This window comes from Phyllostomus hastatus, unplaced genomic scaffold (assembly GCF_019186645.2).
Source record: "Phyllostomus hastatus isolate PE091 unplaced genomic scaffold, TTU_PhHast_1.1 phas_contig_34, whole genome shotgun sequence".
Classification (NCBI taxonomy): Eukaryota; Metazoa; Chordata; class Mammalia; order Chiroptera; family Phyllostomidae; genus Phyllostomus; species Phyllostomus hastatus.
The window spans coordinates 25,265,374-25,291,812 of record NW_025333857.1 but is presented as its reverse complement, the minus strand read 5'-3'; the positions used below and the strand labels follow the sequence as shown (position 1 = coordinate 25,291,812).

The 26,439-nt window shown below is 39.9% G+C and overlaps 1 pseudogene; it reads right to left on the bottom strand.

Annotated features, from left to right (window-relative positions):
* Positions 1–1,068: 1,068 nt before the first annotated feature.
* Positions 1,069–1,635, bottom strand: LOC123820170 (annotated as a pseudogene).
* Between the last annotated feature and the right edge of the window lie 24,804 nt (positions 1,636–26,439).

The window sequence follows — 26,439 nt, the reverse complement described above, 5'->3', positions numbered from 1 at the left end:
ATGTTTTATAAACTTATCTTTGTCTTTATATAAATATTTATTAATTAGAGCTTACATTAATAAATAATACCTCCAAAGGGAAAAATAGTCAAACAGCTCAGAAGGGTATAAAATGAAAATAAGATGTCCCTTGGCTACCATTCTATCTCAGCCCCACTCCTCAGAAGTAACCACTGTTAACAATTCCTTGTATATACTTTCACTTTAAAAACTATACACACACACACACACACACACACACATACTTGTATTTTATATGTGCAGGTTTTCCCTGCTTTGCACAGTAGTTCTGGACCATAAAAATAATTGTGGAAACTGAGACTATGCAAAGTGATTTTTTCACTTTTTAAAAAATCCTCACCTGATTATATATTTTTATTAATTTTATTTTTTGCAGATAAATAGAAATTTATTAAAACCATTGTCTCCAACAACACAAAAAAAATAAATATTCAGGCATCTTTTACTACCATCTTGGTATATGCAGTGAAGAGAAATGTTTTCAGTAGGAACCGGCACTTCTGTTCAGATGTGTTCTAGTGTCCCTAACAGATTTGTTTTTCTATTCTCCTAGACCATGCGCCATGGGAAGTGTGGGCTTCCTGATCAAACATTGTGACCCAAACCAAAAGCATAAACAAATATTCACTTATTTAAGAGAAGCCATTCACGCTTGAAAATAGAATAATTGTTCATTCATATTCTGTTCCCCTGGGGTAAGAGATTTTCAAAAGGCTACATCTTAAAGAAAGTGATCACATCCACTAGAATAAGAGCATATAAAGTAACACTGATTACTTATTATCCTCTGCATTTGTCCATTGACAAAGCTCAAAAGGCTTCCAAACTATACTAAACACTTTCACCTTGTGTTAAGGCAAGTATGCAAGTTGTAATACAACCAAATCTCTTCATTAACTTTCAGCTTAAAACATTTTTACGTAAGAAACATACAAAAATACTGTTTTATAAAAAGCCACCTCAATACCAGAAAAGGGTAACAAAAGATTTTGAACCCAACTTACTTTTTGAAGAATGCTCTTTCTTCCCTCCTTTCAATTCGAAGCGCTATTCATCATCTTTAGAGTCAGTTTTGCTTAAAAGCTTAACTACATCAACCCAGTTCCATCCTCAAGGAGGTTTTCCTTTGTGATCTGTTTTATCTGCCAGCTTACATTTCTGGGCTTTTGAAAGTTGTTTTCTTTTTCTTTTTTTCTTCCTTGATGAGGCTATATTAGGCGTTTCAATTAAGATGATATTGTTTATGGATATCGTAGAAGTAACCGGATGCTGCTTCTCCATGAACTGCTCATTATGGCCTTGGTGTATTTGAACAACGTGGAGCTCATAGCAGTGCTGGGACTGACTTCCACTGCTCGCTGTAACTTCGCTAATATGCTCTGCTTTACCGCTGAGGGTATAGTGTTGTTTTAAAAAGCATTCATAGATATAATTGGAGTTGTCTGGAAATACGTTTCTGCCTAGGAAATCTTTTTGAAGAAGGCTTTGGGATCACCACTTTCACCTATCCTATATTGAAATGAAACCACTTAATTCCCGGAAACCTTCATCTCCTTCATATTTAGAATGCCATAATGCTTCCAGTTCCATCTCCTGGTCCTTGTTGGCACTCATCTTGGGTCACGGGTCGCCTCTTCACCACAGAGCAGGTGGTGGTGACGGGGACCTGAAAGGGCGAGCAGTGGACCCAAGGCACTGGGGCCCGGGTTCTGCACCATTCTCTGCGGCTGAGGGAGGCGCACCCTTCGCACGGGAGAGGGCAGTCATGCACACCCCTGGCCCTAGGTCAGTGCCAAGCTGCCTACTGAAGGGCTGTGCATGGGGAGGGGGCAGGGCGTCAGGGGCCAGGGCATCAGGGGCAGGGCGCCATCTATTTTTAATTTTAGAGAGAAAGGAAGGGGAAGAGAGGGGGAAACAGAGAGAAACACAGATTGGTTGCCTCAGGTTCGGGCCCATCAGGGGATCCAATTGCAGCCTTTGGGTGTTCCGGAGCATGCTCCAAACAACTGTGCCTCCAGGCCAGCGCACGAAGTGATCTTAAAAATGAGAAAAATTACAACTGTTTGACATTTTTTTGTTGAAATATTAAAAACTCTCTTATGGAGGTTTATTAAGGTAGGGGAAAACAAAAATAGTAAAACTACTGTTTATTTAGAAACATTGAGAATTGAAGTATTAATATTATGTTTCTTTGTAAAAATGTAGTAACAATGCTCTCCTTTTTGTCATATAACATGATGTTAGGACAGTATCTTTTCTATGCTTTGTCAAATTGGCATCTTTCTCAATTTGGATTGGTAGACAACATTTTGTCCCTGATGCTTTCAATATCATGAAATAATTTGAAGAGTTATTTTACGTGAATTATTTTTCTGGTGTCACTTCCTCTAAGACACCACCTTTTTTCTCACAACCAGTTGCTGATGTTGGTGAGCAGCCTTCACTCAGTGCCTCCTCCTGATGTCTATTCTCCTACATGGCAGCAGCACCAACATTCCTGTGGTCAGCTATTTCTTCTTTCCCCATTTAGTGCCATTCAAATCTATCTTCCAGTGTTGCCACTCCTCTTTTCTTTGCCGCACCTAATTCCCTCTTTGGACCACTCATTTTCGCAAAATTTTATGTAAATCTATCACTGGGACACTAAGAGGCAAAGTACTAGTTGCTTTGCTGTCCGTCTGTGAACTGAATAACAAATGTGCAGTGACTGATCACCGACAGTGAAGAAAGAAGTCTCCGTGAGTAGTCAGTGATCATGGTGTGCATCTATTACTTACATAGTGATCTGTGGACCGAAGGGGCAGCAGTGAAGTTTGTACTTTATCCAATGACTCACAATTACTATTCTGTAGTAACTCATAGTGGAACCATGTTGAGGTACGACTGGTGTTATTTAACCCATGGTAACTGAAATTTGTTCATACCAGAACCAAGTAACAATTACCTGTGTGTATACACGTGGAATTTATATACTCTAAAGAAAAATGGATCATATCATGCATACCATGTTTCACGTTTTTCTACCTAATATGTCTTGCACTTGTTCCATGAGGTCACATACTGTGATATGAATGTACCCACTGCTTATTTAACCATACTTCTACTGCTGGACGTATAGGTTGTTTTCACTTTCTGTGATGCCAGCCAATGTTGGAATGAACATTCCTGCTCATGCAACTTTGAGTCTTTGTATAAACATATCCACAGAAGAAATTTCTACAGTGAAATTGCTAGGTCAAAAGGAATGTACATTTTAAATATTTGTAAGTATGGTAGTCCTCAAAAAGTTTACATCATGTTACATTCTCACATACATAATGTGAAAATTCTGTTTTACCAGCCAGGTATCATCTAACTTAGTCAGGTTTGCCTATCGGATTATGCGTCTAGGATATACTGCATGTGATTTCAGAGTGAATTTTAGGAGCTTCCCTCTTCTCCAAACCAAATTGTTATTGTTGTTGTTCTTTTAAGTATTTTGTAATGTGAATTGGTTAGAATTTGCCACAGTAGGGGTGGGGGTGGGGAATAAATGGTATTTTGAATGTCACAACTCTTTCTAAGGGCTTTCCTACACACTGCAAAGCATCTAACATTTCTGAGTCTTTGTGATTGCCACATATGCTCAAAGCCCTCTCAGGAGTGGACTGGCTAAGAACCACTGGCTTAGATGTTAATCTTCTTAGCAAGACTTAGCAGTCACTTGTGAGCTATTTTGAACAAGTGGATTGGACACCCCCAGATATCCATTAAATAAGCCACCGTGAACCTTAGACTGTGCTAGAGAATACTGAAGCCATTTTTTAAATTCCACAGATAGTTATTCTAGGAAAGAAACTGGGCTTTAATTATTGAAGTCACTGTACTCAGATGGGAGAAAGACACAGAGACTATAATCTTAACATAAATCTCAATGCTGCCCAAATGAGGGGGTTAAAAGGAGGATGTTACAGGTTTTGCTCGATCTGTACAATTTTTTGAACTAACTATTGGGAAAGATTATGTAAGAATTTGGAAAAGGCTAAAATAGGACTATAAAGTAGTGTAAAAACACATTGGCAAAAGATGCCAATTTGGGTATTGGCAGGAGAAAGACCTTTGTGGGTAGTATTCGAGTTGGGTCTTTAAGGATGAGTAATATTTCAAGTGATGGAGATGAATAGAAAGGCATTGCACGTAGGAGGAGCTATGGGAGCCAGTAGAAGGGGTAGAAATGTTCAGGACTTCTTCACAGAACAGGTTGCTTGCCCTGTGTGGTGGCAGGTAGGATATGGAGCACAGTCAGGACAAGACTAGGGAGGGAAGAGGAGACTGAATTGCTGAAATCTTTTGGGAATACAATATAGGCCTTGTAATCTGTCATTAATTAAGTAATCAGACTACAATCCAATAAATTACAAAATATCCTCATCATTGCTGCAAGCTAGAATTTTAAAATTGCTTAGAACTAGTCCATAAATTTTTAATATTAACTCCTTATCAGATGCATCATTGGCGAATATCTTCTCCCACTCAGTAGATTGTCTTTTTGTTTTGTTGATGGCTTCCTTTGTTGGTGCCATCACCAACAAAGTTATATCAAAAAGTTATATCAACTTTTCAGTTTGATATAACCCCATTTGTATAATAGATGAGTGGATAAAGAAGATGGGTACATATATACCAGCGGTTTTCAACCCTTTTCACCTCATGGCACACACAAACTAATTGTAATTCTGCAGCACACCAAAAAATATATTTTTTGCCAATCTGACAAAAAATACGTATAATTTTGATTCATTCACAATGGACAGCTATTGTGTTAGCTGTTGTCACTTTTTAAATTTGACAATCTAAGAGAGTTCAGTGCCCCTGGCTAAATAGCCAAGTACTATATGTCTTAAAAATTCTTCCAGCACACCAGTTGAAAGTCACCGATATATACAATGGGATATTACTTGGCCATAAAAAAAGAACAAAATCTTACCTTCCGTGACAGCATGGATGGACCTAGATTGTATTATGCTAAGTGAAAATAGTCAATCAGAGAAAGACAAATACCACATGATTTCACTTATATGTGGAATCTAAAGAACAAAAACAAAACAGAAATAGACTCATAGATACAGAGAACAAACTGAGAGCTGCCAGATGGCAGGGGGGTTGGGGATTGGGTGAAAAAAAGTGAAGGAATTGAGAGGTACAAATTAATAGTTACAAAATAGTCATGGGGATATAAAGTACAGCATAAGGAATATAGTCAATAATTTTGTAATAACTATGTATGGTGCCAGGTGGATACTAGAATTAGGGGAGGATCACTTTGTAAATTATATAATTGTGTAACCACTACATTGTTCACTTGAAACTAAATAAAATAATATTGAATGTCAACTGTAATGGAAAAATAAAATTTTTAAATGCATATGAAAAACCAAAAGGTAATATAGTACAATTTTAACAGTGGTTGAGTTTGAGCGATGTAGATAATTTTTTTTGCTTTCTTCTAAAAATTGTATATTGCGGTTATATGCTTTTCACATTAAAATAATATATAATAAACAAAATAAACATTAAAAAAGAATTAGCCCATGAGTATTGCTTTCTGGACTCAAATATGGAGGCTTATGCTCATTTTGTCTCCCAAAAGTTTGATCTTTCTGAGTACATCAAAAAGAAACACTCATCTGGCTCAAATAGCTGCTAATGTCTTGAACAAGGAGAGTAGACTGAGAACCATCTACAGAGATCTTAACAAAAGTCATCCAGAACAGTTGGTAGGGATTTATAGCAGTGGTTCTAAATCCTTGTTGTTCAATGCAGTCACCTGGGAAGCTTTTATAAACTCCTGGAGTGGGGCCTGGTACATGTGCTTAAAAAAAAAAATCACTCCCAGGTGATTCTAATGGGCAACCAAAGTGGAAAACCACAGATTAAGAGAAATCATTGAACAGGAGGCCACTGACCCTCTATGAAGGCAAAGAAGCAATTAGAGAACCCTGAATCCACAAGGTGACTGAGTGCCACAGTTGCAGAACAGGCTGGGAATGTTATGGAGTTCAAGAAGAGGTGAAATCATTTTCTTCCATCACTTAATCCATATTCCATTACTCCAATTGTTTTATCTGATAAAGCACATATCTCACAAACCTAAGAAGAGGAAAGACACTTAGATGATTATACGGACAGACAATCATGTCTGGCCCCAAACCATTACTTGCAGAGTGCTGTGATCCAAGAAAGGTATAATTAGTTCCCACCTTGAATCATGTTAAGCAAGTCAATCAGTTTGTGGGTAAGGTGGTTGAGGAGTGCCATAGCATGTTTACTATTTGATCTGCATGATAATATAGAATGATGGATCCCTCTGTGCAATTAAAATAAAGCAGGCCCATGTACAGCATCCAGTTTCACAGCCACGTTTAGTTGCTGTTTATTTTCCCAATCTATTTATCTTTCCCCTATTCAAATATAGATCCATTTTTATAGCACTTTCATGAATATTCATTTATCCTTAAATGTCTTAGAAAGCATTCCAAAATTTTAAGTGTCTGCTACCAAGAGATGCATGTTGGCATCTGCATTGCTGACATATTAGGAACTTTTTCTGAAGCATTGAATAATGAATTAGATTTTCTCTACTAGCACTGAGTTTTCATTTAAGTCCTGTCAATGACTGCCGATTTCTAAGGCACCATGAAAGAAATAACCCACTTAGTGCTGATCTTTCCAGTTGGTATTCATGAGAGCCTGAAATAATCTGTCAGATGATAGAGCCAGATTCTTAGTGAGCCTCCTGTCCCACAGGCATTGTCTTCCCACGGAGAAGAAAAGGGTCCTGCTCTTGGATGTCTCCTGTACAATTCTGATTCGCCGAGGGCAGGTGATGATGGTGAGGTGGTTCCAACTGAGAGGTGCTGTCATGGGAAAGGGCAATAGCCCACAAAAGCTCTGATCTTGCTGATAAGAAAGGGAGCCCAAGGCAGCCCAAGGAGAAACCTGGTCTGATATTGGTCTCAAAGTATTGACTAATGGGTAATTTACCTGGTAAATTACAGTGTGGGGGTTGTCTCTTTCAGCCAAATAGGCATTTCATTACTCAGTATGCATTCTGGGTTAGCTATGAGGCAGTCACTCAATGTGTTTAGGACTTCACCCAAGATATGCATACAATCGCTATTAGAACTAGTGGAGGAAGGGACTACTCTCATTTATTAATAACTAGCTCACTGCCCTGCCTGTAGGATCCATTCATTTATTCATTTATTCATTTAGCAAATTGTTCTGAGAACAGTGTCAGACACAAAGAATGTCCCTTCCCTCCTTTGTTCCTTTCTTCATTCTATAAATACATAAAAAGTACTTACTATGTATCATGTGCTAGAGTTAAAATGGTGAACCAAGGTTAAGTGATATATTCTAGTACAGGAATTCTTAACCTGGGGTAAATAAATACCCCTCTTCGTGAATCTGTGATAGGTTATACTGGGTGCACTGGGGATATAGCATCTCTGCCTGCCAGTCTGGCAGAAGTCAGAGCCAAACACACAAAAGGAAATATGTAACCAAGATTATTTCAGTTAGAGACCACAGCCTGAAGAGAATGGGCCAAGGTAATGAGATAAAGAGCAAATGCCGGGAAGTGCTGTTGGACATCTAAGGGGTCTGGAGGAGGGGGTCTCTCTAAGCAAGAGACATTCATGCTGAGACCTGGTGGAAGAACATAATAGATAGGAAGGTCAAAGGCCCTGCGATATCAGTCAGGGCACAGGCCTGGGTTGCAGGCCAGGTCCCCAGTTGGGGGCCAGGTCCCCAGTTCGGGGCACTCAAGAGGCAATCACACATTGATATATCCCTCTCTTTCCCCTTCCCTTCCCCTATCTCTAAAGATAAATAATAAATTCTAAAATAAAAAAGGCCCTGAGATAGAAAAAAAGTAAATCCTCAGTTCCTTTAATCCAAGGACACAGACCACTTAATTAGTGTATTGTTTCCCTGCCACACACTGCTTTTGGTGAAAGAAACAAATCACAGGAGTCAGGAGAGGAAATTGGAGGTGGTTTGAGAGTCAGACGGTCACTGGTGGCCCAAGGCAGCAGAGGGGATGTGGACTTGGGCCCTGGTATATGCCATGTGCAGACCCTCCGTGTGTGGTGTATCCCAAAGGCCAGCGGGCACCTCCATAGCTCTGGGCCACCCTAAGCCTTTCCTAGACCAGTTCATCACTGTTTGCCTTTCAGACAAAAAGTTGTTATAATCAAAGGTCCCTCCTTGTTCTGGAGAGGATCCACAAAACAATTACCACCTGAAATTATGGACCCTCCTCCTGATTTTCAGAGGCCAGCAGCAGTGAAATGACCTCTCTGCTGTAAGGATTAGATTGTCAGCTATTTGCCTCTAAATTGTATCTCAGTCTTACCGACCAAGACCCCTGGTGGGCAAAAGCGGTCTGCTCGACCTGGCTTTTCCCAGCTGCATCCAGGGAAAGCTATTCATTCACTCTCATGCCTTTGACCTTTAGGAGAATTACTCTTTCCTAATGAAAAAAAGGCACCAAAGTTTCTATCTCACGGCAGCTTCTAAGACATCACTTACAGCTTATTAAAATCTACAAAAATCCTACCCAGTGGCTATTTAATTACCTCATATACAGAATTTATTTTTTAAAATCAATTATTTCTAGGGCATCTCACAAGGTCACTGAACATTCAGCCCAACACCCTACAGTAAATGTTGGCTAAATTATTGCACAAATGCCATAAAGGGCACATGGAAACATTTTTATTGAAAGAGAACCAATTGCTTGGATCAGACTGTCTTTCCTGATACTTCTAAACCTTCAGTTGCCTTATTCTTATTTATAGTATTCCCCACACATACTTAAAATGTCAGAAGAAAATCAGTGAAGGTTTGACATCTTTTATAAACATTACTAATCTCTTTTCTATACAGTTTGTATATACACTTAATCCTGAGATGGTGGCTGATGGTCAGACAATTGACCCAACTCTTTGTAAAATTGTGCATAATTAAAGAAAAATAAATTTTATCTATGAACTCCACTTAAATGAAGACAGCAAAGTAGATTAGTAGATGTCAGAAATATTTTCCAAAATCAATACTTTACGCAAAATGACTTTTGGCAAAAAGTTTAGTTATAAGAAAATCCCTAATATCTTTGAATTTCTAGTGAATCATCAATGTAAAAATTTTTTCCTTCTAAAATGGCATTTAGAAAGAAGCCTTGGGTAGAAGAGTGAGCCTTGGACTTGAAATCAATTGATACAGATTCCAGCATCAGCTCTGCCACTAATTGTGTGACTCTGAGAAGATTTTATTCTGTATTATTTTGTCCCTCTGGGCCTCTGTTTCCTTATCTGTAAAATTACTGGGTTAGAAGAGATATTTCTAAGACCCTCTTGCAGCTCTAAAACTCTATGAATCTCTGTTTCTCTAATGAGACTAGGCCCATGTGCACCAGGCAATCAATTCCTAACAGGACATGATCCTAGCAAATATCTTGACACTTCCAATAGGGTCTACTAGGGGATGCATGATCACTGTGACAATCACATGGGATATTTAGGAAGTTGATGGAGTTTTCTTTCAAACTTTTCCATGCCAATTGACTTAGCCTCTCTAGGATGATTTGAACCATTTCTGATAGCACATCTCCTCGGAATGAAGTTGTCCCCCCTCCCATCCTCTGAGAAAAGGAGGCGAAAGAGGGTAGCAACCCTTCCCGTGTATATTTCTGGCAGCCTCACCCTATGAGAGCTCCATTGTTTTCCATTAAACTTTTTTATTTTTAAATGATTTCCAGGGCCCTGGCTGGGTAGCTCAATTGATTAAAGCATTGTCTCAACACACCAAGGTTGCAGGTTTGATCCGCAGTCAGGGCACATATAAGACTCAACCAATGAATGAATAAATAAGTGTGGAAAAACAAATCACTGTTTCTCTCTCTCTCTCTAAAATCAATTTAAAACTTTTAATAAAAATAAAAAGGATTTTCAGAGCAAAGGAATTGAAGAGTGTGCCATAATTTTTCCTTTCACGAAGACAGATTTACAATGCACATTAAAGAATCTGAGAACTCCTACAGCAAAATTCAAGCCTAGCTTTGTTTAACTCACAGTCCCCCAACTCATCTGCCTATACCCTTCTTTTTCATAATACCTACAACCACCTCACGGAACCAGTGCTACATGGACACACTTTGGAGTACAGAACAGGGCCCAAGGAAAAAGAGTTCAATCAGAAGACATTTTCCCTGGGATGCCCACCTATAATGTGCTGAATGGTGGCCCCCCAAGAGATGTTTCTACCCGAACCTCAGAATGTGACCCTATTTGGAATAAGATCTTTGCAGAATTAAGTTTAGGATCTGGAGATGAAATCACCCTGGATTATGGTGGGCTCTAAATCCAATGGTAAGTGTCCTTAAAAGAGACAGAAGCAGATGCATAGAGACACAGGGGAGAAGACCATGTGAAGACAGAGGCTGTGACTGGAGCTGTACCACCACAGCCAAGGAAGTTTGGAGCCACCAGAAGCTGCGAGAGGCAAGGAAGGATTCTCCCCTAGAGCCTCAGAGAGACTAGGACCTTGTTGACACCATAATTTCAGACTTTGGCCTCTAGAATAAAGAATACATTTCTGTTATTTTAACCCACCGAGTTTTTGGTAACTTGTTACAACATTCCTTGGTAACTAATACATCACTCTTACATTCCTTTGTCACCACCTGAATCATCTGGTACAAATTAACACCTCTGACTATCATTTTCATCGTCTTTAAACTGAGGAAAGAAGATCCACTCTGGATGTTTCTGGGATATTTTTGGGTCTTGAAAGGAAAACTGAACACAAAGGTGCCATTTAAGAGTTCATGGATATGAATCTGATATCCTCTGTCTGGGTATGAGGCCCAGCTACCAGGATATTGGGCAATCACGGAGAAACAGGACATGGAATCAGAGGACACGGCTGGTGAGACCTTCCAAATGCTCATGTGTTCACTCACCATATAAATGTTCCAGGCACTGTCATAAGCATTAGGAACACAGAAGTTAAAACATAACAAGCCCCTGCCTGGCCCCTGTGGAACTCACATAGTCATTGAGAGAGTTAAATAATGAACACATAAGTAACCCATTTAATGAATCAGAAGTTGATGGAAGGTGTTCTTGGATTCTCATGCGGCCTATAGCCCTCACTTCTGGTGAGCTCTTATTTAGCACACCTGACATTTCAGCCATGAAGATGGTATGGGATAACCTGCTTGATAATAGCAATGTGATGGCAGAATCAGCACCTCTCACAAACACTTCCTACCTAGAGAGATCCTGAAACTAAATAATTTAGTGGAACTAGAAACATTCATCTTTGACAACAAAATATGAAGCTATCAAAAGCCAGGGTGACCCACTAATTGCACTCCTAGGAATGTATATACTCAAGAAGCGTGACAACACAAATCCATGCAGAAATGGGTCATTCAGACGAATACTCATACAGAAATGTCCATGGCATCACAAAGCTCCTAGGCATTATTCACAATAGCCAAAAAGGGAAAACAACCCAAGTACCCACTGATAGGTAAATGGATAAATAAAATGTTTAGCCATACGATGGAATATCATTCAGGTATGAAAATAACTGAAGTACTGATACATTCTACAATGTGGATAACCTTGAAAACATTATGCTAAATGAAAAAAAGCCAAACACAGAAGGCCATTTTTATATTATTCAATTTATATGAAATGTCCAGAATAAGTAAATCCATAAAGACAGCCAGCAGATGGTGGTTGCCAGAGCCTGGGTGACAGGCAAATGGGGAGTGACTAATTAATTACTGCTTTTGGGACAAAGAAAATGTTTTGGCCTGTGTGGCCTTTTGTGCTGCTGCTGGCCTGGAGGTGGTGGGATGGGCAGGAACATGCCAGGGCTCTCAATGCAAGTATTGGGTCTGCTGTTGCTCAGGTTCAAAGCCAGAGCCCTGCCAACGAAGAAAGAGGAACCCTGGCCAGTGTGCCTTAGTTGGTTGGAGTGTCAGCCCATAAACCAAAATGTCACAGGTTCCATTCCCAGTCAGGGCACATACCTTAGTTGTGGGTTTAGTCCCTAGTCAGGGTGCTGTATGAGAGGCAACAGAGCAATGTTCCTCCCTTGCATCAATGTTTCTTTTCCTCTCCCTCTCTTTCTCCCTCCCCCTCTCTGAAATCAATAAGCATGTCCTTGGGTGAGGATAAAAAAAAAAAAGGAAATAAGAGACACATTCTTATCTACTATGGGCAGGCTCACAACTTGCAGTGACAGGGCTGCAGCAAGTTCGGACAATGACATATCCATGACGCAAAACAGATTGAGAATGTGGCCAGGACTTGAGGAGCATTCCTGGAAGATGATGACACCCACATACCCCGTGAAAGCCCAAGTCTTGAAGTACCTTTCTTTGTGTGTGCAAGGGGAAGTTCATGTTAGCCAGCACCTCTGCCTTTGTTCTTGCACTATGATTCCTTTCTGAGTGTATTCCCTCTTCCTGCAGTAAAAAACTTCACATGCACATTGTAACACTGCATGTTAGGGATAGTGGTTATTAGCTTCCTACTGCTGCTGTAACAAATTACCACAAACTTAATGACAAACAATACAAATGTATTATTGACGGCTCTGTGAGATAATCTGATGAGTGTCTTGCTGGGCTAAAACCAAGGATTTGGTAGGGCCATGTACCTTTTAAAGGCTCTAGGGGAGAATCCATCCCTTGCCTTTTCCAGCTTCTAGAGGCTGCCCACATTCATTGGCTAGTGGTCTTTTTTATCTTTTAGGCCAGCAATCACATCACTCCAACATCTATTCTGTCATCATATCTCCTTCTCTGACTCTCTGTCTTCCTATCCTACCTTTTAAGGTCCATTGTGATTTCATGGAGCCCACAATGATCTCCCCAATCTATAGGTTCTTAAATCAATTACATCTGCAAAATTCCTTCTGTCATGTAAAGTGACATATTTATAGGCTCCAGGAATTGGGACATGGGTGCCTCTGGGGGATGTTATTCTGCCTATCACGGAGTGTCTGGAGAGAAAGACATCCACTGTGCAGAATCACAATGACCATCAAGAGAGACTCACAGCCTGGAGAGCACAAGAGAAGAACAAAAGGAGAGAGCCCCAACTTTTTTATTACTCCCTAAATTAGCAAAAGCTACTTTGTTAGAATAAAAAAGGAGGAGCCCAACAACATTTGATTATAATAATAATTAACATGTATGAAGCATTTACTAGGGGCCAGTTTCTCATACAAAAAATATTGTATGTGGTATTAAGTCACATTATATAAATGAGGAAAGAGAGATTATTATTCAGTGATTAATAGAAATTACCTGAAATCTCACAGATAATAAAAACTGGAAATGGTATTTGAGTCTAGTTCTATATGATGTGAGAGCTGAGCTAGTGTTTTATTAGAGTGGCCTAACCATTGAACACCCTCATTCCAGAAGCTTAAGATGATAGAAATTTATTTCTTGTTTATGTAACAACACTCAGATGTGGATATTTGATGGGCAGCTTTCCCTAGGATGATTCTAGACTCCAGGTTCCTTCCATATGTGGCTCTGCTATCTTTGAGGCCTTAGGGTCACTTACTTATTGTTGTTAGGTTTTTTCTTTTTTTTTTCTTGTTATTGAATTTATTGGGGTGACACTGGTTAACAAAATCATACAGGTGTCAGGTGCACAATTTACCAAACATCACTTGTACACTGTATTGTGTTTACCACCCCAAGTCAAGTCTCCATCCATTAGCATGCCTGTGTTTTAACCACCTACCTTCCAGAAGGGACACATCTGTTCTGCTCACATTCCATTAGCAAAAGTCAGTCATATGGACTCACTTTGCTGCTGGAGGCTGAGAAATCTGGCTCCTGGCCAGACAACCACTTCCCAGGAAAAATGCTACACTTTGAATGGGAAGCACAAACAAATTGGGGGACAGCTTACCATCTCAGCCATGGCAACATTGATACATGAATAAATGAGTGAATAGAAGGAGGGGGGGAGAAAGGAAGGGAGAGAGGGAGGGAGGGAGGAAAGAAGGAAGGAATATTGCTTCTCACATTCCTACAAACAAAAATAAAGGATGCTATCGATATAAATGTGCCCACTTGGCAGGAGAAGAACTAACTAAATTACCTAAATAAATAAATGAGGACTCGTGCTTGCTAAGTTCTCTATAGAGATATCAAAATAGCATCAATGGATTTCTGGTCAAGATGGATGCATAAGTAAACATGGCTCACCTCCTCACACAACCACATCAAAATTACAACTAAACTATAGAACAACAATCACTCAGAACCTGCAGAAATTGAGTTGAATGGAAGTCTAACAACTACAGAATTAAAGAAACCACATCCATCCAGACTGATAGGAGGGGAAGAACATGGAATGGGTTGATCCCACATGGGCATGTGATAGATAAAAATTCAGGAGCAATATCTCAGGCCTGAGGTGTCCCAGCCCCATACTAGGCCCCACAGCCCAGGTTTCCAATGCCAGGAAGATAAATCCCCATAACTTTTAGCTGCAGAAACCAGTGGGGATTGAGTTGGTGGAAGGAACTTCTAGAGTCCTAAGCAGGTCCTCTTGAAAAACCTGCACTCGGACTTATTCAGACTTACTCCCTTTGAGTTTGCACTGGGGTAGCAGCTTGAAAGGCAATTGGGCATATGGAGAGGAACTTAAGTGTCTGAATCAAGGAGAGAGCTGGGGGACAGCTTTCTCCAAAATACAAAGGCAAGCCTTTGTTCCTTTTCTAAACCCTCCCCACACAGACCCAGCAGGCACGGGGCCATATCTGAGACTCCACCAACCTGGCTAACACTGTTTACTCCACCTCGGTGATTCACTGAGGTTCCACCTGACCCAACTTATGGGTCCACACAAGCTCTTAATGGTAGCTTTTCCATATGAATGGCTGGTTTGGGCTCATGCTTCACACATCCTAAATTCTCTCAAACAAGCAACAGCTGGTCTCAGTGAGCCCCCAGCCCTCATACCTCTTGCTAAGTGGCCCATGTCCAGCACTAGCAGCAGCCAGCCTCGGTTCACAGCTTGGCTTTGACTGAATCTCCAAGCCCAGCACAAGTAGTAGCCATCTACAGTTGTTTTGTAGCTCATGCAGGGTGGCCCTGGGCAGAACACAGTTGGGGGCTGGCCTTGGCCTACATGACCCAGGAAACCCCAGGACCAGCATATCCTGTGGATAGCTACAGACCACACAGGAGCACCACCATCCTGCCCCTGCATAGCTGATCCTCCATGGAGGTCAGAGGTTGGTGATCAGTGGTCACAGCTTATCCTTGCAACAGTCTGGCCTGGGTAAATCCCTCCCATTGACCTGCCAACAGCAATCAAAGCTCAACTACAAGAGGTATGGTATACTCATACCACATGGAGGGTGCACCTCAAGTACCCAACTTGGATGATAGGGGAGGCTGTACCAATGGATGCCACAGGACACCTAGAATAGTAGGTCATGCTACTAAGACAGGGGGTCATCACAGCTCTACCTAATACCTAGAAACAAACACAGGGAGGTTGCCAAAATGAGGGGACAAAGAAACATGGCCCAAATGGAAGAACAGATAAAAACTCCAGAAAAAGAACTAAACACAATGGAGACAAGCAATCTATCAGATGCCGTGTTCAAAACACTGGTTATAAGGATGCCAAAGAACTTAGGACCTCAACAGCATAAAAAAGACCCAGTCAGAAACAAAGGATACACTAATTGAAATAAAGAACAATTTACAGGGAATCAAGAGTAGAGTGGATAAAGGTGAGAATCAAATCAATGATTTGAAACATAAGGAAGCAAAAAACAACTAATCAGAACAAGAAAAAGAAAAAAAGAATAAAAAAATGAGGATAGTGAAGCAGCCTCTGAAACAACTTCAAGTATTCCAATATTCGCATCATAGGGTTGCCAGAAGGAACAGAGAAAGAGCAAGAAATTGGAAATCTGTTTGAAAATATAATGAAAAAAAAAAAACCTTCCCTTTTGGTGGAGGAAATAGACATGCAAGTCCAAGAAGCACAGAGTCCTGAACAAGATAGATGCAAAAAGGCTCACTCCAAGACACATTATAATTAAAATGACAAGTTTAAAGATAAAGAGAGAATCTTAAAAGCAGCAAGAGAAAAGAAGTTAGTTACCTACAAGAGAGTCCCCATAAGACGGTCAGCTGATTTCTCCAAAGAAACTTTGCAGGATAGCAAGGATTGGTAAGAAACATTCAAAGTCATGAAAAGCAGGGACCTGCAGTCAAGATTGTTCTACCCAGCAAAGCTATCATTTAGAATTGAAGGACACATAAAGAGCTTTCCAGACAAGAAAAAACTAAAGGAGTTCATTATCACCAAATCATTAATATACCAAATGTTAAAGGAACTTACTTAAGAAAAAGAAGATCAAAACTATGAATAATAAAATGGCAATAAATATATATATATAAATATAAATATAAATAAATAAATATATATATATATATATATATATATCAAGAACTGAATCTAAAAAACAAACTAAGGAAGCAAGAACAGAGACAGAATCATGAATACAGAGAGTGTTTTGATAGTTACCTGATGGGAGAAGGGTATGGGGGAATGAGTGAAGAGGTGAGGGGATTAAGAAGTACAAATAGGTAGCCACAGAATAGCCATGTAAAGTACAGTAAATGAAACTGAGTAGCCAAAGAACTTATATGCACAATCAATGGACATGAACAAAGGTGTGGGGATTGCTGGAGGGAGTAGAGTACTGGGTGGAAGTGGGCAAAGGGAGAAAACTGAGACAACTGTAATAGCATAACCAATAAAATATCATTTTAAATTAAAAAAACAGCATCAAGACATTCCAACTTTACTGAGTACACTGTGTACAGATATCCAGTGTGTGTGTGTGTGTGTGTGTGTGTGTGTGTGTGTGTGTATAATAAAACCCCCAATGTTTTGCTGGACACTTGGATATTCACTGATGGCTATATTCCAACCATCTTCAACACTAGATGTAGCAAATGTGTTCTGCACAATGGAATGTAAACAGAACTGCAATGTGAAACTTCTGACAAAATGTCTTAAAGGAAAGGGGTTCCTTTCCTCCCCTTCTTCCTTCTTTCTCCAGGCTGGAGAGGTTGAAGAGCCATCCTGGATCATGAATAGATTTGTTTGGGGAACAAGCTAGAAAGGGTCCCCGGTCCTCAGTCCCCACTGATCACGAGGTTGCCCAACCAGTCCCAGATTGCCCAAATGCAGATTTGGTTTACATGAGGAAGATATAAACTTCTATCAAGATTAGGCCACTGTTGTCTTCAGTTTTCTATCACCTGCAGATGGTCCTGAGCCTAAAACACACATGAATTTCTTTATCAAAAAGTATCATACAAAACACACCAGTAATGACCAAACTAGCTTCCATAATTATTTCTGCAAATCAGAGGATTTGCCTGGAAACCTCATTTTCATCACTGGCATTTTGTCTTCCTGCCCTCAGTCACCTCAGCTGGTGTCACTGATGGCAGAGCCTGCTGGGCAGGTTTCGAAAGGACTTGACAAACAGGAAGAAACGAAGGGTTTCCCCATAGGCCTTCCCCACAAGTTACCTCACTGTCAAGTCAGTTTTGCTCTGAGTGGCTCTGGTGGGTTGGGTCAAAAGTACAATGGTAGAATTCCTTCCAAATAGCTGTCATCTGCTTGGAAATTACAGCTTCCTATTACCCTTGTGAACCATTAGCCACAGAATATCAAAAGTGACCCAGTTCCTACTGACACTTTTACACTGAGATTTGTCTTATCTAATAATACCTTATTATTAGATAAGTACCCAGTTAGTACTGCTAACCAAGATAACCTGCAGTTCTGGGTTGGAGGCTGACACAAGGCAGGCTTCTGTTGATGTACAGTGATGATATTTCTGTGGCAGTTTTGTTTGCCAATGAGGAACACAAATTCTCAGTTTTGACTTCTGCAGAATCACAAAGCTTCAGGACAATCAATGGGTTCCAGTTCCTGGCTCCAAGGAAGGCCCCAATGAGATCATTGCTGACTTTTTCTTCTTAGAGCAGTGGTTTGCAATATTTTTTGACAATGAATGCTTATAGAAAGTGAGGCATCTTATGGACCATCTCCCTAGACAAGAAACACACACATTTATACAACACAAACTTTGCTCATAATTTCCTGAAATTCTAGGGCCCCAGAAGTCTATCCATGAGTTCAGAATCCCCAGTTAAAAAGTTTTTCCTTTGAATCCCACAGCAGATTAATAACCTCTAGAGTCACTTAATTTCCCCTTAGAGATAGATTTCTCCCACTATCTCTCCTAAGCAGAGTAGACTACATTAATTCTAGAGGCTTCAACTTTTCACGGGCTTTACTCTTATTTATGACCAACAAGGAGAGATATGCCACACACACCCCTTTCCCACTTCCTGCTCCAAGTCCTTTATCCTACATTTAAGTCCTAACTACCTCTCCTTTCCTGCTTTATCTCACACAAGCAAACCATACTTGGTCACACTGGATTGTGTGTTTGCAGTTTCCCACACATCCTAAGGTGGCTTCTTCTGCCCTTTGCCTTTGTTCAGATCATTTCCGACCTCTAAACACCTCTTCGTCCATCACCGTCTGTCAAAATACCACTCCTTCATCAAGACACTGGAAAACAGATTTCTCTGTAAAGGTTTTCCTGAATGCTTCCTTTGAGCTCTCAATCTGAGCTTGAAAATCTGTTATGGAATTCATCACCTTTTCTAATGGATTATTTGGTCCTCCATACAGCAGAATGTTTGAATGCTTGTGGCTTAAAGTCAGAATGATTGGGCTTCAATCCTGACTCTGTCTTTCTCACTGTGTGACTTTGTGTACATTTCTTAACCTTTCTGTGCTTCCATTCCTTCATTGACAAAATGGACACAATAACACTCCTCATTACATAAGCTTAAATGAGCTAAAGCACATAAATTCTTATTGTAGTGCCTAATGCATTGAAAGCATCTGATAAGGAGTAGTTATTTTTAGTTTATCAGATATTTTTGTCCCCGCCCCCTAACATTAAATTATCGAGTAGTTGAGGGTACAGCCTGGGTCTTAGTCATCACTTTACACCACACAGAAGCTAGCCAAAATTCTTTGCATGTAGTAAGGCATCAGTATCTGATATCTGAATGAAAATGAATCATCCATAAAAACTTTATCTAAGAACTTCAGATAGCATCGTCATCATCTGTATTTTATGAACAGATGAAAGGCCATAGAACAGTAAGATGGATGTTCTATTGAGACTATAAATTATTCCAGGTCTTAAAAAAAATCCTCTTCTCAATTCTCTGTCCTAATCCCAGGATTTTCATTCTACCATGAAGGATATGATAAGAATTCCCATCTTCTCCAATTATACTTCAATCCTGTTCAACTATACAGATATTCATTTAGCAGCTATTAGGGTGCCGGGCACTGTGGTAAGGGGTGGGGATCAGAGATGTCCTTCTTGGGCTCCTGTAAAGCAGCTGCCCTCCTGGCACTGGAATTCAAGCTGAGGATCCTGATTATATACTCATTTTTATATTCCATGAGCTTGAACCTCAGTGCCAGATGGCAACAGAACTGTGGGATTCTCTTCACTTGTGACAACAGGTGTATTTTTATGTCAAATGACAGAACAGTATGTCATACTTCTTTACAAAATAATTCTAATGATATGCATAGAAAATGTACCAGTCCAGTCTATGGCCATACCACCCTGAACGCGCCTGATCTCGTCTGAAAATGTACCAGCCCACTTCTGACCTCTCAGCTCACTAAGCCAGCCATAATAGACCCCTTGCCACACAGAAAGGCTAGATCCAATGTAACAAAAATATTTTCCATGTAACCAAATTTGATGAGGTAAAAAATGGATCCTCAGGTGCCAAAAATGGTATGAAATCAAGTCAGATGAACAAATATGAGCTGATACCAGGAGGAAGGCCCAGAAGTTTCAGATGGAGTTATGGTTTCTAATGCCTACAGAAAACAAACCAAAAAATGTGAGGGTTTTTTTTGGAGGGGAAGAATGAAACTGAACTCGCTGCATAAACATACCATCTGCTGGGCATTTTGAGAGAGGTAAAGAAAAGTCACCTATGAAAATAAAAACTCTGAGCCTACACCACATATAGTGTGGGAGTCTTCATTTATAGTAGTTTCCTGAAACCTCTAGCTGTTAATTTAACATAATCTAGGGCCATTCAACTCCCATACACCACTTCTCAAGGAATTCAGTTAAAGTCAAGGCAAGATATTTCTGTAGAGATGCTTTCAAAGGTCACCTCCTCTTGGTTGTTGCAAAGGCACTTGAACTCAGTGTGAAATCATCCTGATATCAAAACTGGCCATCTGCCAATGCACCCTCTCAGGAATGACACCACTTCCCATTAAGGCACACAAATCTTGGGCACAGTCCTTGACACCCACACCAACCTATTACTAAGGTTCATTGATTTTTACCTTCTAAATATATATAAAATCTTTCAATTTCTCCCCATTTCCAATAGCCCATCCTAGTCCAAATCACTGTCATCTCTCACCAGTCTTCTCAGTGGTGTTTACCTTGTATCTACTCCATCACGTGCAACTATATAAAATGGCCATCTTGTAGGACAAAAAGTATGGAAGTGGCAATTTCAAGGATTCAACCTATGAAATTTGTCTTTTCATAAAGCAAATTTGGTATGATGTACCTGTCCCTTTCTTAAACCTCCTATGGTTTTCCCATGGCTCTTAAGAGAAAGACAAGCCCCTAAGCACAGCCTACAATGCCATTTGGTCCCTACAGTCCTGTCCAGCCACATATCCCCCACTCTTCGTTATTTCCTCCGCATCTGACCCCACTGGCTTTCTTCTAGTGCCTCATCCTTCCCACATTTCCTTTTCCTGCAAACTTTTTACATATGCCGTTTCCAATGCCTAGAAATATTCTTCTCCCCTCTCCTCAGTTGCACAGCTCCCTGTCCTTCAGATCTCGAGAGCCCTGTCCGACCTTCCTGGCCTCACCAAGGCATAGTCTCTTAATGTGAAGGGCATCACCTCTAAAACAGTTGTCCCAATGACAATTTTACATTTATTTGTGTGATTATTTGATTTATGTCTGCCTCTGCCTGCCATCAGAACTGTAAGTTTAGGGGCTGAGTTTGTTCTCAGTGACCAATGAATTCCCAGCCCACAGCCAGGCACAGAGTAGGTATTAACATGTTTCTGAGTAAACAAAAACATTAAAAACTATAGAATGGTGGAGTGAAGAGACAGGATGCAGGGTGACTAAGGCAGAGACTGATGTAACAGTCCTGCAGGGGAAGGTGAGGTCCTGGACTAAGGCCTATTTTTCATGCGTTAAGATGGCTAATCTTTTGCTTTAGGCCATTTTAGGTTCCTTTTATGAACATGGAAACTAGAGATATCAAATGACTTGCCCAGAGTCACAAAATGATAGATCTAACATGCCTATCCAGGTTGTCTGACTCCACATTCAGTCCTCCATTAAAAAAATAAAGAGAGAGAGAGAGAGAGAGAGAGAGAGAGAGAGAGAGAGAGAGAGAGAGAATGAGAGAGAGATTGGCAGAAAAGATAGTAAGAAGCCCTGGAGGGACAGCGAGGAATTCCAATGCCTACAGAAACCAGGCAGATAGTAAAGACTAAGGCAGGACAGAGCTAAGATAAGAGGGAATTTGGGAACCCCATCCATTTGGAAGGTTTGTGCCACCTAATTTTAGCTCTAAATTACCATTGGTACATGGGAGTGTGAGCTCAGTAATTTTAGGCTTTCCTAATTTTTAAGAGAAGTTGAAACCTGGACTTTTGTATAAAATCATTCTGCTATTAAACCATGGTGCAAATCAAACAGAACATGTCTGTAGGACGCATATGGGCTGTTGATATCAATTTGCAATCTCCAGCCTAGATGAATTCTTGAGCAGCAAGGAAGATGCTCTGTTATCAGGACAGACCTGTGTTTGAACCCCACCTAGAAAGTATTTTGGCAGGGCCCTCATAAGTAACCCTGGCAATAGGTATCCAACATGAACTTTGATGGGTCCATGAAACTAAGAAGTTAGGATCAGTTAATTTATAGCTGGTTTTATTTTTCCAAGATCTCTATGTTCTGTCAAAGCAAAAAAACAACAACTAGGAGGATAAACAGCGTCATTCTGTGATCCCTGAGGAAGGGGTCCAAACAGCCCCTGTCAGAGAAGGTGCAGATTACTCACTAGGCTGTTCTCCCAAAGCCAATACCATCCAAAGATAAGCTGATAATGGCCCTTAACTTAATTCAAATTTCCATTAGAATAGATAGTCACTTTCACATGCCAGCAATCATGGGAAAGTTCATCTTTATCTTTTTGTGGGTTCCTTTCTCTAGTGTTTTGCACTGAAAGAATACAAGGATGTCACAAACTGCTCTTCCAAGAGAGAGAAGCTGTCATCAAATAAATGTCTACTTCAGTTTCAGTTCCTCTAAGTCTGGAAATGCCTGGAATGTTGAAGAGCTTCACAGATTTTCTCAATTTGACCTCTCCAACCTGAACAGCAACTACATACATGCCTCTGACATTGTTGGGACATTTTTTCCTATGATGTTCATTTACTCAATTAAATCACTAGTAACTCAGTCACCATGGCCTTCACAAAAGTACTTTTGTGGAGAATACTTCTCTTATATTCATCTGTAATTTTTAAAATTACAGAAGCCAATAGGAGAACTCAGTAACAACCTTCACATATTCCTGATCATGGAAAGAGGAACCAGAGAATCACTATCCTGGATAGTTAACATGTTTACATTGCTCTTGTATTAGTGAGGATAGGCTAACTCCTGGAACAAATAACCCAGTAGTTTTGATGTGTTAACAGAATGAAAATACTTCTTACTTCCATTCATCACAGTTCAATGCAGGTTGGTGGGGTGGGGAAATGTTGGGTTCTGCTCCAGGGAATTAATCAGGGACTCTGGATCCTTCCATCGTGTGGTTTCACAATCCTCTTACTCCAAGTGTTAGCAAACTTTTTTCTATAAAGGGCCATAGAAAATATATTAGATTTTGTGGACCATGTGTTCTCTGTCACAACTATTCAACTCTGCCACTGTAGCATGAAAGCAACCATGGACAATATGTAAATGACTGGGCATGGCTATGTTCCAATAAAACTTTATTTACAGAAACAGGCAATGAGCTACAGGTTGCCAAACCATGCTCTAGAACCTTGTCCCTCTCTGCATTCAGATAGTGGATAGAGAAAGAGTGAGCACCATGGAAAATGCACATGTAAAATTAGTGCCAATTCCCATGTAACTGTCATGAGGATTATACTAAACAATGTTTGTGAAGTGCTTAGTGCAAAGGTCAGTATATAGAAGTTGTTTGATAAATGACACTGTCATCTTTTTTAAAATCCAGAAATAAAGTCCCTTTGGTATTTACAGGAGGAAGTGGTAATACTTAACTGAGGGAGATCAGGAAAGGAAACAGTTGATTTTAAGAGGGAGAACAGGCTTTTAACAAACAGAAGTAGGGGAATGGCTTGAGCAAATCTGTCACAGCTGGAAGCATTGTAGGTTTAGTAAGTGTGTGTAGTTCAGTTTGGCTGCTAACAGCATAGGGTTATGTGAAGGAATTGTGGGACATAAGTTTATAAAGCTAAGAATGCTTTCAACACCAAGTTTAAAGTTCAGTGGCAATAAAGAGCCATTGAAAATTGTTGAGAAGTACACACTCAAGTCCTGTGTTCCAAAAATCTGTTTGTAAATTTGTTGTGAGAAACACAGATGATGTGTTCTAACACAGTATATGAAATGGCAGTTGAGAGTCCCAGATTAGTCTGCAGAAGCTAGGTTATCAGGTGTTTTTTAAATATCTGTGAAGGAGAATTGTTTCACCCAACCAACATGCTCTAATTATCATTGTCTTAATCTAAAATAAACTTTCCTTGAAAGAGTTACTTAGTTAATGTATACAGAGATTTACAGCCAACTATTAAAATTCCTGGAAGAATATGCCATGATAAAATACAGACTCAATTTTATGCCAATCCATTTGAATACTGAGAAAGGATTTGCATAAAGGTAAAACCATGAAGACAAAAGTGTGTTTAGCTGGACCTTCATTTCTAGATCTCGAAAAAAAACTACTGACCCCTAATTGATACAAGCCTGTTGGGCTTGTTCGTCAGAACTCATCAGTGTTGAAAGCATTGGCTTTAACTGCCTTCTGTCCAGGAATCCCTTCTTCTACCTGCTGCTGGAAAAATCTGTTCCGATATTCAAGTAATGTCTACCTAAACTGCAATTAAGCGTAAGCCTAAAAATTAGGAGGACACAAGGCCAGTGCCTTATTCTGATATTTAGTGTTAACAGTCTTTTATTCACTCATGTGTTTCACAACTATTGTTGAGTATCTACTGTGTGTCAGATACTGCACTGGTGACAGAGATAGCAGACAGTCCACCTGAAACAAGAGCTCACAGTATAATATTATCATTTATTTAATGGAGTATGTCCAAGTCAAAGTGGTACATAAGAGGCATCTAAAATTGCCTATGAAGTCAGATAAAGCTTTTCCAAAAAGATAATGTCTGAGCTGAGGTGTTAAAAATAAGCAAAAGTTTTATAGAGAATGGGAGGCCAACATATCAAGTAGAGAGGCCAACAAACACCAAAAGCATCTGATCACAGAACATTGTGCATATTCAGCAAATATTTGCTAAGGGGATAGATGGATGGATGGATGGATGGATGGGAAGAAACTTTCTTTGGAAGCCTAGTATTGTCCTCCACCCAGAAGTAAGCCAATCAATTAGTACTCCTTCCTTATAGATCTCCAGTGTGGCTTGAAGTTTTATTGTAACTCTATCTCCAGCTCTCCAGAAGACATGCTAGCTTTTCTGATTCAATTAAAAAATTTAAAACCTCGATGAGGGGTTTTCGTCCTAACGCACAGTTTAAGCAAACAGGATGCTGAATACAACCCCATACCCACTGTGAGTTCAGTGCTGAGCTTGTGCTGGGGAGAGACACCAAGTGAGATGTGACTGGGCCACCAATAAATTCTAATCTCACTGAAGAATCAAGATTTGTATTCAAGAAGTAAATCAGAACAGATCCAGAAAAGTACCAAATTGTATGATGTGGATTCAAAGTTACAGAAGAATTTGGGTTGCTCACAATCATTAATACAACTGAAGTCAGAGTTCTGTCTCTCACAGACAATTCTTTGAAACCCTTTGTGGAGATAAACTTCTTACAACTAGTTGACAGGGTTTGAATGTGGCCAGTGTGGCCAACCTAAAGAATTTCTGGAATTTCCTCCTTTCCATGAGGGTATGCCTGGCCTGGCAGACACTTCCTTTGCTTGCCTTTCCTTCTTCTTATCCCACTGCCATCACTTCCTCTCTCCTCATTGTCTGTTTCATACTCAGAATTACAACTAATAGTACAAATTGAGGGAGACTATGGAACTCAATGGAAGGGGACAGATGCAAGGGAAGCTGGGTAAAATCCCAGGCTGATAAATCAAAAAGCAGAGTTTCCAGGAGCTGAGCAGATTCTCATTTCTTCCCCTGAGAGTGGGAAGTATGCCTCAGATTGCCAGGCAAATGCCCCTTTGCCTTCTCTGGGTCTCTTGGCCCTTGTCACAAGGCCCTCAAAACCCATCCTCTTACAAAGTTCCTTTAACATTAATTTTATATAATCCTGAATGTGGCTAGTATTTAAAGATAGATTTGCCATGCCACTGAAAAGGGTCTTATATTTAAATCCCTGCAAAGAAAGCTGAGACAATAAGCTATAACAAAAATCTCCTTTCAAATTTTCTGTGAATTGTAGCTATCTGAAAGATATGTCATGTAAGTGTGAATACTTGAAAAGTGCTCATTTGTGACTCACACACTGGTGCTAATTTTTTTTTTTTTACTACAGATGCTCCTTGACTTACAATGGAGTTCCATCCTCATTAACCCATTATAAGTTGAAAATATAGTAAGGTGAAAATGCATTTAATACACCTAACCTACTGAATATCATACCTTAGACTAGGCCACCTAAACATGCTCAGAACACTTGGATTAGCCAACAGTTGGGAAAATCATCTAACACAAAGCCTATTTTATAATAAAGTGTTGAATATCTCATGTAATTTATTAGGCATATCACTTTCAAACCATTGTAAAGTCAAAAAATCATGCATCAAATCATCATAAATCTGGGACCACTGGTATAGAAAAAGCCTTAGGTATGGTATATCCTTAGGTCCCATAATACTTCTTCTAAGAATTTAGGTATAAACACAGTAAATCTATTAAGGAGGGTAATCAAATATTTGTTTATAGTATACAAAAA